This window comes from Muntiacus reevesi, chromosome 14 (genome assembly GCF_963930625.1).
Source record: "Muntiacus reevesi chromosome 14, mMunRee1.1, whole genome shotgun sequence".
Classification (NCBI taxonomy): Eukaryota; Metazoa; Chordata; class Mammalia; order Artiodactyla; family Cervidae; genus Muntiacus; species Muntiacus reevesi.
Window position 1 is genome coordinate 14,276,363 of NC_089262.1, and position 12,826 is coordinate 14,289,188.

Here is a 12,826-nt window from a genome sequence, read left to right on the forward strand (position 1 = left end):
ATTATTTTTATTAGGATAATAGCTAAATGTCCTGAGCACTTGCTTTTTTCCAGGAACTGTGCTGAGTGCATCACACAAACCAACTCTTGGGTTTTCTAAACATACTGACCGAAAGGGTCTTCTGCTGTCTTTGTGGCAAGTGTCTATAAGCTCCAGGAACATGCTGCTAACAAATATTATCACCATTTCAACAACTTCTCTGCAAACTCTATAAGACAGAGGTAGTTTGATGTACAATATTATGTGTTACAGGTGTAAAATATAGTGATTCACAGTTTTTAAAGTGATTTTAAGATAACTGTAAAATAACTGTATAGTTATAAAATATTGGCTATAATCCCATTTAGAGTTATTATAAAATATTGGCTGTATTTCCCTTGTCTATTCATCTGCTGATAGACACTTAGGTTGCTTCCATATCTTGGCATTTATAAATAATGTTGCTATAACATTGGAGTGGATGTATCTTTTTGAATTCATGTTTTGCTTTTTTCAGATATATACCCAGGAGTGGAATTGCTGGGGAGGTAAGTCATTCTGCTTTTAGTCTTTTGAGAAACCTCCATATTGTTTTCCACAGAGATTTCACCAATTTATATCTTACCAACTGTGTATGAGAGTTCCTATTTCTGCATATTCTTGCCAATATTTGTGTTATTTTTGGTGATAGTCATTCTGATGTGTGTGAGATGGTATCATATTGTGATTTTGATCTACATTTCCCTGATGATTAGTGATGTTGAGCTTCTTTTCATGTGTCTCCTGGCCATCTGCATCTCCTCTTTGGAAAAATGTTTGTTCAGTTATTCTGCCCACTTTTTAATTGCATTGTCTCTTTTGATGTTAAGTTGTATGAATAGTTTATATAGGCTGGATATTAATCCTTTATTAATCATATCATTTGCAAATATTTTTTCCTATTCAGTGGTTGTCTTTTCATTTTGTCAGTGGTTTCCTTTGCTGTGCAAAAGTTTTAAGTTATGAGGCTTCCCTTGTTTATTCTTGGTTTTATACATTTTAAGAGTGGTTATACCTACCCAACTGAAGATATACCCAACTGAATGCAGAGTCCCAGAGAATAGCAAGGAGAGATAAGAAAGCCTTCTTCAATGAACAATGCAAAGACATAGAGGAATACAATAGAATGGGAAAGACTAGAGATTCTCTTCAAGAAAATTGGAAATATCACAGGAACATTTCATGCAAGGATGGGCATGATAAAGAACAGAAATAGTAAAGACTTAGCAGAGGTGGAAGAGATTAAGAAGCAGTGGCAAGAATACACAGAAGAACAGTACAAAAAAGGACTATATAACCCAGATAACCACGATGGGTGATCATTCATCTAGAGCCAAACATCTGGAGTGTGAAGTCAAGTGCGCCTTAGGAAGCATGACTACCAATAAAGATAGTGGAGGTGATGGAATTCCAACTAAGCTAATTCAAATCTTAAAATACGATGCTGTGAAAGTGCTGCACTCAATACGCCACCACATTTGGAAAACTCAGCAGTGGCCACAGGACTGGAAAAGGTCAGTTTTCATCCTAATCCCAAAGAAAGGTAATGCCAAAGAATGTTCAAATTACTGCCGCACAATTGCACTCATCTCTCATGCTAACAAAGCAATGCTCAAAATTCTCTAAGCTAGGCCTTAACAGTACGTGAACTGAGAACTTTCAGATGTACAAGCTGGGTTTAGAAAAGGCAGAGGAACCAGAAATCAAATTGCCAACATTTGGTGGATCATAGAGAAAGAAAAGGAATTCCAGACAAACATCTACTTCTGCTTCAATGACTATGCCAAAGCCTTTGACTGTGTGGATCACAAAGAATTGTGGAAAATTCTTAAAGAGATGGAAATACCAGATCATTTTATCTGTCTCCCAAGAAACCTGTATGCAGGTCAAGCAGCAACAGTTAGAAACGAACATGGAACAATGGACTGGTTCCAAATTGGGAAAGGTGTATGCCAAGGCTGTATATCATCACCCTGCTTATTTAACTTCTACACAGAGTGCATCATGCGAAATGCTAGGCTGGATGAATCTCAAGCTGGGATAAAGATTGGCAGGAGAAATATCAACAGCATTAGATATGCAGATGATAAATACCATTCTAATGGCAGAAAGCAAGGAGGAACTAAAGAGCCTCTTGATGAGGGTGAAGGAGGAGAGTGAAAAAGCTGTTTTAAAACTCAACATTCAAAAAAACAGAGATGATGGCATTCAGTCCCATCCCTTCATGACAAATAGAGGGGAAAAAGCAGAAGCAGTGACAGATTTTCTCTTCTTGGTCTCCAAAATCACTGTGGATTGTGACTGCAGCCATGAAATTAGAAGACACTTGCTTCTTGGAAGGAAGGCTATGACAAACCTAGACAACATATTAAAAAGCAGAGACATCACTTTGCTGACAGAAATCCCTATAGCCAAAGCTATGGTTTTCCCAGTAGCCATGTACTGATGTGAGAGTTGGATCATAAAGAAGGCTGAGCACCAAAGAATTGATGCTTTTGAACTATGGTGCTGGAGAAGACTCATGAGAGTCCCTAGGAAGAAGATAAAACCGGTCAATTCTAAGGGAAATCAACCCTCAATACTCATTGAAAGGACTGATGCTAAAGCTGAAGCTCTTATACTTTGGTCATCTGATGTGAACAGCTAACTCATTGGAAAAGACCCTGATGGTGGGACAGACTGAAGGCAAAAGAAGAGAGTGGCAGAGGATGAGATGGTGAGATAGCATCACCAATTCAATGGACGTGAACTTGGGCAAACTCTGGGAGATGGTGAGGGATAAGAAGGCCTGATGTGCGGCAGTCCATGGGGTTGCAAAGAGTTGGACACAACTTAATGACTCAACAACAATCACCCTTAAACTAGAGAAACAATGTTATAATACACCTTACTTAGTTAAGCATATGACTCACAAGCATTTCTTTCTTACTTTGAAATGTTAGTCAACTCTTGTCCCCAAAATAGTGTCTAACTACTTCATCAAGAAATACTACTTTTATATGAGTTTTATCTGTCTCTATTAAAATTGCATTTCTGTCTAATGGCATCTTTCTGTTACATGAAGGGGTAGGGATAATTGCAAACTCAATATTTTATGTTTCATTATGTACATCTGTTTATACCAAATAACAACTTTTGAATGTGAGCCTGTAATTATATGATATGCTTCATGCTATTCTAAAAATCAATTTTTATTAAAATCCACCCAAACCATGTAAATGTCTTTTGACTTTCCCAATGGACCAATTTGCATAGGCTTTTCACAAATACTAACTCATAAGGCATAAAACATTTGGAAATATGCCCATTCAGAGGTTGCCTCTCAATGCCCGTAACCTAGCTGACTTCCCTGCTGAAAACTCTTGTCCCTAGATCACTGTTCATTTAATTGATGGCTACTGTCTTCATCACACAGCTGTTAGCCCATCAAGAAGATAGTTAATGAACTTGGCAATACACATTGCATTAACTTTTTGCCCTAAGGTTAATCATGGGCTTATTTTCAAATGTGCTTTTGATGTGCTAAGCTTCCCTAATAAATATGATTAAGTAAAATAAGTTGAGAGGAAGAACATCAATTCAGTGAAGATTGCTTAATGTTGGGCAGCAGGTTTGCATCTGAGTAAAGGGAAATTTAGTGCCTGTGCTCCATGGTTCTCAAAGAGTATTTGGCTGTGACCCAGATACTGAGCTTTACCTTCATTGAGCCAAGCCAGGAACTCTGATTTATACACCAATATGATGTTCTTCAGTTGAGTACTATTCAGGGCCTTATTTTTGCATACAGCATGCTCATTTCTCTTTTTTCTATACATCAAAACAAGCATTATAATTTTTGGCTTAATTATAAGCCAAAGAAGCATTATAATTTTTGGAGTAATAATAGAGGATATTCTAAGACTCAATCAGTGACAGGAATAGACAATATGAAAATAGTAGACTTTTAAGATAAAATATTTTTTATTAAAGAAACATTCTCCCAAGCATTATATGTAAATTTATGTTAAATATTAAACCTTTCTAATGTAAAATCTATTTACTCACTTTTTCCAAAAATATAAAGAACAATGCAGAGTGCCCTTGCCATTGCTACTGCAACTACTTTTGTCAAGGATGTCCTTCTCATATCCATCCTTCTGAGTCCTCTTCTCATTTTAGTCCTTACTGACTGATCCAGTATTAGCTTAAACTCTAGAAATAACAATAAACTACATGGCATATCAGTTCAGTTCAGTTCAGTCGCTCAGTCGTGTCCGACTCTTTGCAACCCCATCATTCGCAGCACGCCAGGCCTCCCTGTCCATCACCAACTCCCGGAGTTTACTCAAACTCAGGCCTATTGAGTCGGTGATGCCATCCAGCCATCTCATCCTCTGTCATCCCCTTCTCCTCCTGCCCCCAATCCCTCCCAACATCAGGGTCTTTTCCAATGAGTCAGCTCTTCACATGAGGTGGCCAAAGTATTGGCGTTTCAGCTTCAGCATCAGTCCTTCCAATGAACACCCAGGACTGATCTCCTTTTGGATGGACTGGTTGGATCTCCTTGCAGTCCAAGGGACTCTCAAGAGTCTTCTCCAACACCACAGTTCAAAAGCATCAATTTTTCGGCGCTCAGCTTTCTTCATAATCCAACTCTCACATCCATACACGACCACTGGAAAAACCATAGCCTTGACCAGACAAACCTTTGTTGGCAAAGTAATATCTCTGCTTTTTAATATGCTATCTAGGTTGGTCATAGCTTTCCTTCCAAGGAGTAAGCATCTTTTAATTTCATAGGGTTTCCCAAATGGCACAGTGGTAAAGAATTCGTCTGCCAAAAATGCAGGAGACAAGAAAGATGTGGGTTTGATCCCTGAGTTGGGAAGAACCTCTGGATAAGAAAATGACAACCCACTTCTTGCCTGGAGAATCCCATGAACAGAGAAGCCTGGCGGGCTGCAGCTCGAGGGGTGGCAGAGAGTCAGACCTGACTGAGCACACACGTGCACACACATATGACATGTAGAACAACAAAGACTGTACAGGTCAGTAGAAACACATTTTGTGATATAATTTCCTTATTTTAGTCTGTAATCTTATTAAGAAAAATATTCCTAGATTTAAATTTTCTATCATTTGTTCAGGTCTAAAATGATGTTTTTATTTTTATTTTTATTTTTTTTTTTTTTTTTCAGAAGTTTTTTTTTAAAAATGATGTTTTTAAAAGACATTTTGATACAGTTGCTTTAGTCACTTTCTCCTGTGCTAGTTAAAATCCCAGAGAGACCATAATGATGACATCAGTCTGGGAAAGACAGCAGCCACCAGAAATTAGTTTATATCTGAATGGCGTCCTTTTTTTTCAAGCACAAAATTAGTCCTCTCTCTCCTCTTTGCACAAAAGGTACTTGCTGGGATAGAAAAATCCCATTCAAGCTTCCTGGACTCAGCCTTTCATCTGGCTTAGTCTTGGCTGAATGAAAGAATCACAGAGCAGATAAGGAGGATGATCTGATCTCCTATTGGTTTAGAAGCTGGGAGGGCAGTCGCTTCTACTTCTCCAGGGGCTTTCTCCTCCAGATGTAATCTCCATTTAGCCCATTGCTTTGAGAATAGGGGTTCCTTTTCTTCACTGAATGACAAATTTAGGTCTCTGGAGTACTTTTTAGAGAAGAAGTTCTGTTTTTCATGAGAACACCAAATAATCCTGAGCCAAAGTACTCTTTCTTTAGATTCCTACAAAAAGGGGAATTTCTTTAGATTTCTACAAAATTTTGTTTTCAAAACTCTCATGTTCAAGACAGTAAATATTTTCTAATTTCTGTAACAGCCACACAAAATATTATTGAGCCAAAGTACAATATCTTTAGGCTTTTACAAGCAAAGTAATGAAACTACAAAGTTTCTGTTTTCAAAGCCCTCATGTTCTACTCAATAAATACTTAAAGTCTATAAAGCATGGTACTAATGAGAAGATTGGGATTAGAAGAGTTGGTAAGATCAAACTGAACATTGAAAACAAGCAAAAAGTCGTATTTCTGTCTTCCAGTTGCTGATATCTTGTTGAAGAGACAACAACATGTTCTAATAATCTGGTACAAACTGAGTTATGTAAAGTGGTGCAGAGGAAGCTCAAACCCTTTGATGGTGGTAGGGATATGGGTGCCTGGGAAAGCCTTTTGAATGCTGACCATTCAGTTGAAGCTCCAAGGTCTTCAACAAAGTGAGAGTGTTATAGACCCAGGAAGGAACTTGCACCAAGTCTCAGCAATATTAAGGCTCAGATTTCATTCTAGCAAGGCTACCATGAGGGATGTGCAGAGGATGTGATGGGAGGAAGTGGGAGATAAAACTATAAAAAGGTGGGATGGCTTATCTTTTTGTAACCTCTTTTGTCCTTACTGGAAGTACATAAATATATATTCTCTTTCCAGAATGTGTCATACTGCCATGGCACTATCCAGAGTCCAGAAAATGATGCCACAGTTCATGTATTTCCCCTTGACAATGCTTCATCCTTCAGTGAGTCTATCTCATGGGGTGCCAAGTCAGTCTCTCCCCTTTAGATACAGGTACCTTTTCTTTTTACTGTGATTTTCTGGATCAGGGGCCAGCAAACTTTTTCTGAAAAAGGACAGATGGTAAATATTTTAAGTTTCACATGTCAAGCATCCTTTATCACAGCTACTCGGCGCTGCTGTCATAGCATGAAAGCACTCATAAGCAATAGGTAAGTGGCTGGTGTGGCTGTGTTCCAATAAAACTTTATTTAAAAAGCAGATGGCAGGCTAGATTTGGACCACTGGTTGTAGTTTATGGACCCTTGTTCTAGGTCCCTTAATTTCTTTGTCTTCCCTAAAGAATCTTAGTTTTTCTACACTCTGTCTTCAGTAAAAACTGTTAGGTATTTGAAATAATTAGATTTCCAGTCTTGATAAATCTGGGGCAGGACCAAATTTTGGAGGCAATAATAGAAAGGATGGTTTTTTCTTGTCTGAGCTTCAAGATGAAGGCTCTAGAAGACAAATCTTTTAGCACAACTGTAGGGTGTTATTATGTTTGAAGTGTCTCTCTTTTTCTAGTTTTACAAAAGGCATCTTCCCGCTAATTTAGTTCCTTTGAGCTAGGGCCTGAGAATGAAACTAGGTGTGCAATATATTCTAAGAAGGAGGTCAGGCAGAAGAGAAAAGATGGAAAGTGAAGAAAAATATCATTTTACTACATTTTTTAATCCTCAGATCCTGCTTTTGAGTGTCCACTCTTTGTCAAACCACTAATTTTCCTTTGATTTAGCTATTTAACATGCGATCCAAAAAAAAAATGCACCATTTCAACTTTGTCTCTACACAGTGGGAAAATCCACTGGAGATTGTTGATCAGGAGAACAATGTGTTCAGACTCTTTTAAAGAAAATGTAATTCTACTAACAATGTACAATGAAGAAGAACCAGTGCATTTTAATAAAAAGTCTGAGTGTTTGGCAAGGGTTGGAGGGAGGGAAGAAAGAATAAGCAGTGAAACTATTCTGTGTGGTATTATAATGTGGGAAACATCTCATACCCATAGAATGTACACCTAGAGTGATCCCAACGTAAATTATGGATTTGGGGTGACTATGTACATTCATGTATGTCCATCAATAGATGCATCACTCTGATGCAGAATTTGATAATAGGGGAGATTGTACATGTGTCAGGGCAGAGGTTACATGAGAAATCTCTACTCAATTTTACCGGGAACCTGAAACCACTCTAAAAATTAAATTCTACTTTAAAAAGTCTCTGACAAGGAATAATCCCAGATTTAACTTGTCAGATGACATATATAAGTACCATTTATGGCCCTAGAAGGCACCCTTAGTAAGCCCCAAAGGACAGCATCTCCAAAAGGGAGAGTGGGGTTGAAAGAGATGTAAGGTGTTTGCCTTGAGCTGTAGTCTAGACAGAATGCCGCGCTGTGAGTCAAGCAGTATGCAGATTATTCTTTACAAGACGGCTGCAACAAGAGCTCCCATCCCACACTTCTTCTTCCTATGACATGCTGTCACTCCTACTAGAGAGGTATGGGTTTACTTTTCTCCCCTTGAACCTGAAAACACCAGAATTGATACTATGGAACTTCCAAGGTTAGGGCATGAAAGACTGTATGGATTTCACTTGGCCCTCCTGGGACACTTGTTCTGAAACTTAGCCACCTTGCTATGAGGAAGTGGCAAGACCACACAGAAGCCAGGTATAACAGTCTGGCTAAAGCTCCTGTTGAGGTCTCAGCCAGTAGCCAGCATCAACATCCCGACATGTGAGTAGCTGAGTCACAAGGCAACTCTAGCCCCAAACATCACCTGCTACAACTGCATGAGAAGTCCCCCAATCCCAGGCAAACACTGCCTAACTGAGCTCAGTCAACACCCGAAACAATGAGAGAAAATAATAAAGTGATTTTTATTGCCTTGATGTGATTCCTCACTTGGCAATAGATAACCAAATAAGTACAAGGTGTACAAAAAGAAAGGTCCGGTTGGGTTGCTCTTGCTCCTTAAATCAGTAGAAAATAATAGCTAATAATATCATGCCTAGCTCTTAAATTCACTTTTTAATATTTCAATCAATTGGTCCAAGATTTCTTTAATGACCACCACGTTGCCTGCCTTTTCTAAATGTGCTACCAGGGTTGACAAGATCCTGCTTTCTCCAAGGCAAATGGTCTACGTGAGCCAGAAGCCTGAGAACATACACATCATGCTCAAATGACCATCCATGTATTTAATTAAAAAAAAAAAAACAAGCAAAACATTGCTCATTACTTCACAGGTACTAGGCTGATAGAATCAAGCCACAAGATATCACAAGATACCAAACCCTAGAGATACAATGCATTTTTAATTTTGCAAAAATTGCCTTTCCATCTCAAATGTATTAATTCATTTTTTACTTTTGTAACTGATGCTGTCACGTATCTCCTGGGATCACTGCAAATCTTGATAAGGCCCCGTGGCACTTACTTAAACCTAATTATAGCAGCAATTCCAACAGCCTATCATTCACATGGATGTGAAGAAATGCATGACTTAACAGGGTCACATTCCTGGGTTAATTCCACTCTTCAGTCAGCCACAAGGCAGCTGCTTGAGCGTGTCTGAGGATGTAGAATGTGGCCACTCCTGATTCCATGCCAACATCCGCCCCCTTCATTCTCTGCAAACAAAATTCTCTCCCACTTAAGGGCAAAGAACAATCACCTCTCTGGCTTCTGCTGCCGATTCCTTCCTCTAATTTGTATAAGCATACTCCTCACTTCTTCTCTCCTCTCCATGATCTCAGAATACTGTGTATTTTCTACTTCAAATAAAATCTTCTCATCTTTCTTCTTCAGCCTATCACTTCCCCATCTTCTCAGAGACCTCCATAAATAATTCTCTTTTTTCTGTATCTTCAGTCTCTTCCTCTTTTCTGACTCGTGACCCTCTGCCTACAAAATTTTAAAAAGACTTTCCCATTCTAAAGATTAACTCTTCCTTGCCCTTTTATCTCTTTAGATACCTTCCCTTTTCAATCAACCTTGTAGAAAAATGTTGTCAATATTTGGTTTCCCTTGCCCAGTTCCTATTCATTCCTTGTTCTAGCAGCATCTTGATATTGCCCACATCATTTGAGTTGTTGGGGTCACCAATGATCTTTGGAAATTATTTCAAGGCTTATTGAACTTGCTCTTTGTAAGTACTTAGAGATTCTAAACCATTTCATCCTTTGAAAATAACCTATCTTCCCTGTTTTCCACGACACTCTTTCCTAATTTTGACTGTCTTCCCTTCCTTCATTCCCTCCTTCCTTCCTTCTTCATGTTTTCTTTTCTCCATCCCTCTCTCTCTTGCTCACCAATATATGGGGTCTTGTATTAGTCAACTTGGGCTGCCATAAGAAAATATTTTCAATTGGGTCATTTATAACAGAAATTTATTTTCTAAAATTTCTGGAGGCTGGCAGTGCCAGATCAAGGTGCCAGCTGATTCAGTTCCTGATGAAAGTAGTGCTCTTTCTGGCTTGATTATGGCCATCTTCTCACTATATCTTCACACGAAATTCCTCTGTGCATGTGATAGAGTAAATCAAAGATCTCTCTCTCTTCTTCTCCTCTTATAAGACCACCAGTCTATCAGATTAGGGTCCCACCCTTATGAACTCATGTAACCTTAATTTTCTCCTAAAGATCTTATCTCCAAAAATAGTCACACTGAAAGTTAGAGCTTCAACAAATGAATTTGGAGAGGAGACATAATTCAGTCCATAGCAGGTATAATTTGCAGCATGAAAAGTAGGCAGAGGCACACAGTTCCAGGTTGGCTTGCAGCTTGGGCACCTCTCTCTTTCCCCTCTGTGGCCTTTACCGAGTTGTTGGCATTTACCTTCACACCTGTTGTTTCAGAATCCCAAGATGGATGCTACAACCTGAGAGGTTTTCCTTGAGAGGCGGAAACCAGGCAAACTGATACACCAGGTCCATTTTTTAGGATAAAGAAAAATAATAGCAGCCTTTGGACGCCCTTCATTTCTTCCTACCCAGAACTGCCTCACATCCTTATGGATCACCACATCAAAGGCAAAGGGGGATTGGTTTAGTCTAATCAACATCCACTTTCAAGATGACCCATTTCAAGATGACTGCTAAAGCTGACTATGAAGTTTCTGCATGTAGCCCCCTTCCTCTGTCCATAAAATCTCTTGCCCACTGATTGTCAGTGGGAAGAGGAGTCAGCCTTTGGACAGAAGTCTGTTCCCCAACCTCTGCCCCAAGTTGCTGACATTAGAGATAAAGCAAACTGTCCTTTCCACCAACCTTGCCTGTTCATTGGCTTTTGAGCAGCAAGCAGATGAACACCACTTTTCTTTACAATATCACATTTAAACTCATTTTGACTGAGTTGAGTGAAATTTGCTTTGCTTCTAAGAACACACAACTTTCAATGAAATTACTACAAATAAAAAATGAATAAGTTATCCCCTCTAAGTTCTTATTTTCATTCCATTATTGACCTCCTTCTTGCTTTGAAAGTTTTGCACTTTAAATTATCCTCTTTACCCATAAATTTATCTCACCTTTCTCAAGGTATGAGGAGGAATGCGCCTTATTTATATGGTGTTTTACCATCTGCAATGTCCTTTTTGATCTATTTAATTACACCTAAGCCACATGTTAATCTCATGAGGCAGATAAACCAGAAATAATTTCACAGATGAGAAAACTGTCACCTTTACCAAGATCACATGATTAGAAAGTGATAAAACCAGGAGAAGGCTCAATGTCTTCTGATATGTAGTCTACTGCTCTTTGAAACTTGGCAACCATTCCAAACTCAAAAAAAATAAACCTCCCTCTGCCTTTTATAAACAGCATTAAGATTGCACTGGGGGGTTTCCTGGTGGCTCAGTGGTAAAGAATCCATCTGATAATGCAGGAGCCATGAGTTTAAGTCCTGGGTCAGGAAGATCCCACATTCCTTGGAGCAATTAAGCCCTTGCACCACAGCTATTAAGCCTGTGCTCTAGAGCGTGGAAACCACAACTTCTGAAGCCCGTGGACCCTAGAACCCGAGTTCCACAACAAAGAGGAACCCCCCACCCCACCACTGCAACTAGAAAAAAGCCCAGGCAGCAATGAAGCCTCAACACAGTTAAAGATAATTTTTTTTTAAAAATTGCACTGGGATTTACAGAGTATGAAATTACTTGTATACTTTTGATCACTTCAAAACTGAAATGGCAAACCTTGGAAGGCTGTCTAAGGTTTATACAGTCAAAATGTTACTCCTCAGGACTTGGAAAAGTCTAGTCAATATTGTTAAAATAGAAAAAAAAAACTGTACTTCATGGAATATTCATAAGACAAATGAATTTTTAAAACTTGCAAAGGCGGCTGAGCTATAACCTCACAAGTGATATTTCAAAACATGTTAGAGGTCTCCTGCTTGTGGCTATAACAAAATAACTTGTACCAGACTAATCTTCTCACCATAGAAAACTATAAAACCGAACAAGATATAGGAAGTGATTATTTTTAGATGTTAGACAATAGGTAACATAGATCTGCCGGTCCTCCAGGGGAGTCGGGGTGCCTTCAGCTAAGCATCGTAGTTATTATCAGCCATCTGCTTGGAGGCGTTTGGAGGCAGGGAGTCGCAATAGGGTGCAAGGGTCTCACTGGGTGGAAAAGGAAGATATCATAGCTCTGGGCTTCAGAGGTGATTGGAAATTATGGGGCAGGAAAGAAGAGAAGTGAGTCACACGGAAATAAAGCTCCAGAATGCTGCGTGTGGTTCCCTTTACTCTTTGATGCAATACAAAACTGTGTATGCTTAGGGCAGAGTCCTTAAGGCAGAGCAAAAAACAGCTATCGGAGAAAGAGAAGTTACTGAGGAAATTTGAGTTGAAAAACTATTAGACCTCACCTAGACTGGGATACACTTGAGTACTGACAACAGAGTGGAGACATCTCATTAAATAGCCCTTACATTCAATGGGTACCCAGAGAAGGTCATGCTAATCTCATTTCACAGTAGAAACTATTCTAAGCTGTCCTCAACAAGGGCTTCTCTGGTAGCTCAGACGCTAAAGAGTCTGTCCACAATCTGGGAGACCTGGGTTCGATCCCCAGGTCAGGAAGATTTCCTGGAGAAGGAAATGGCAACCAACTCCACACTCTTGCCTGGAAAACTCCATGGATGGAGGAGCCTGGTAGGCTACAGTCCATGGGTTTGCAAAGAGTTGGACATGACTGAGCAACTTCACTGTTTCACTGGTCCTTAACAAAGCATAAAAATTGTCCTTGAATG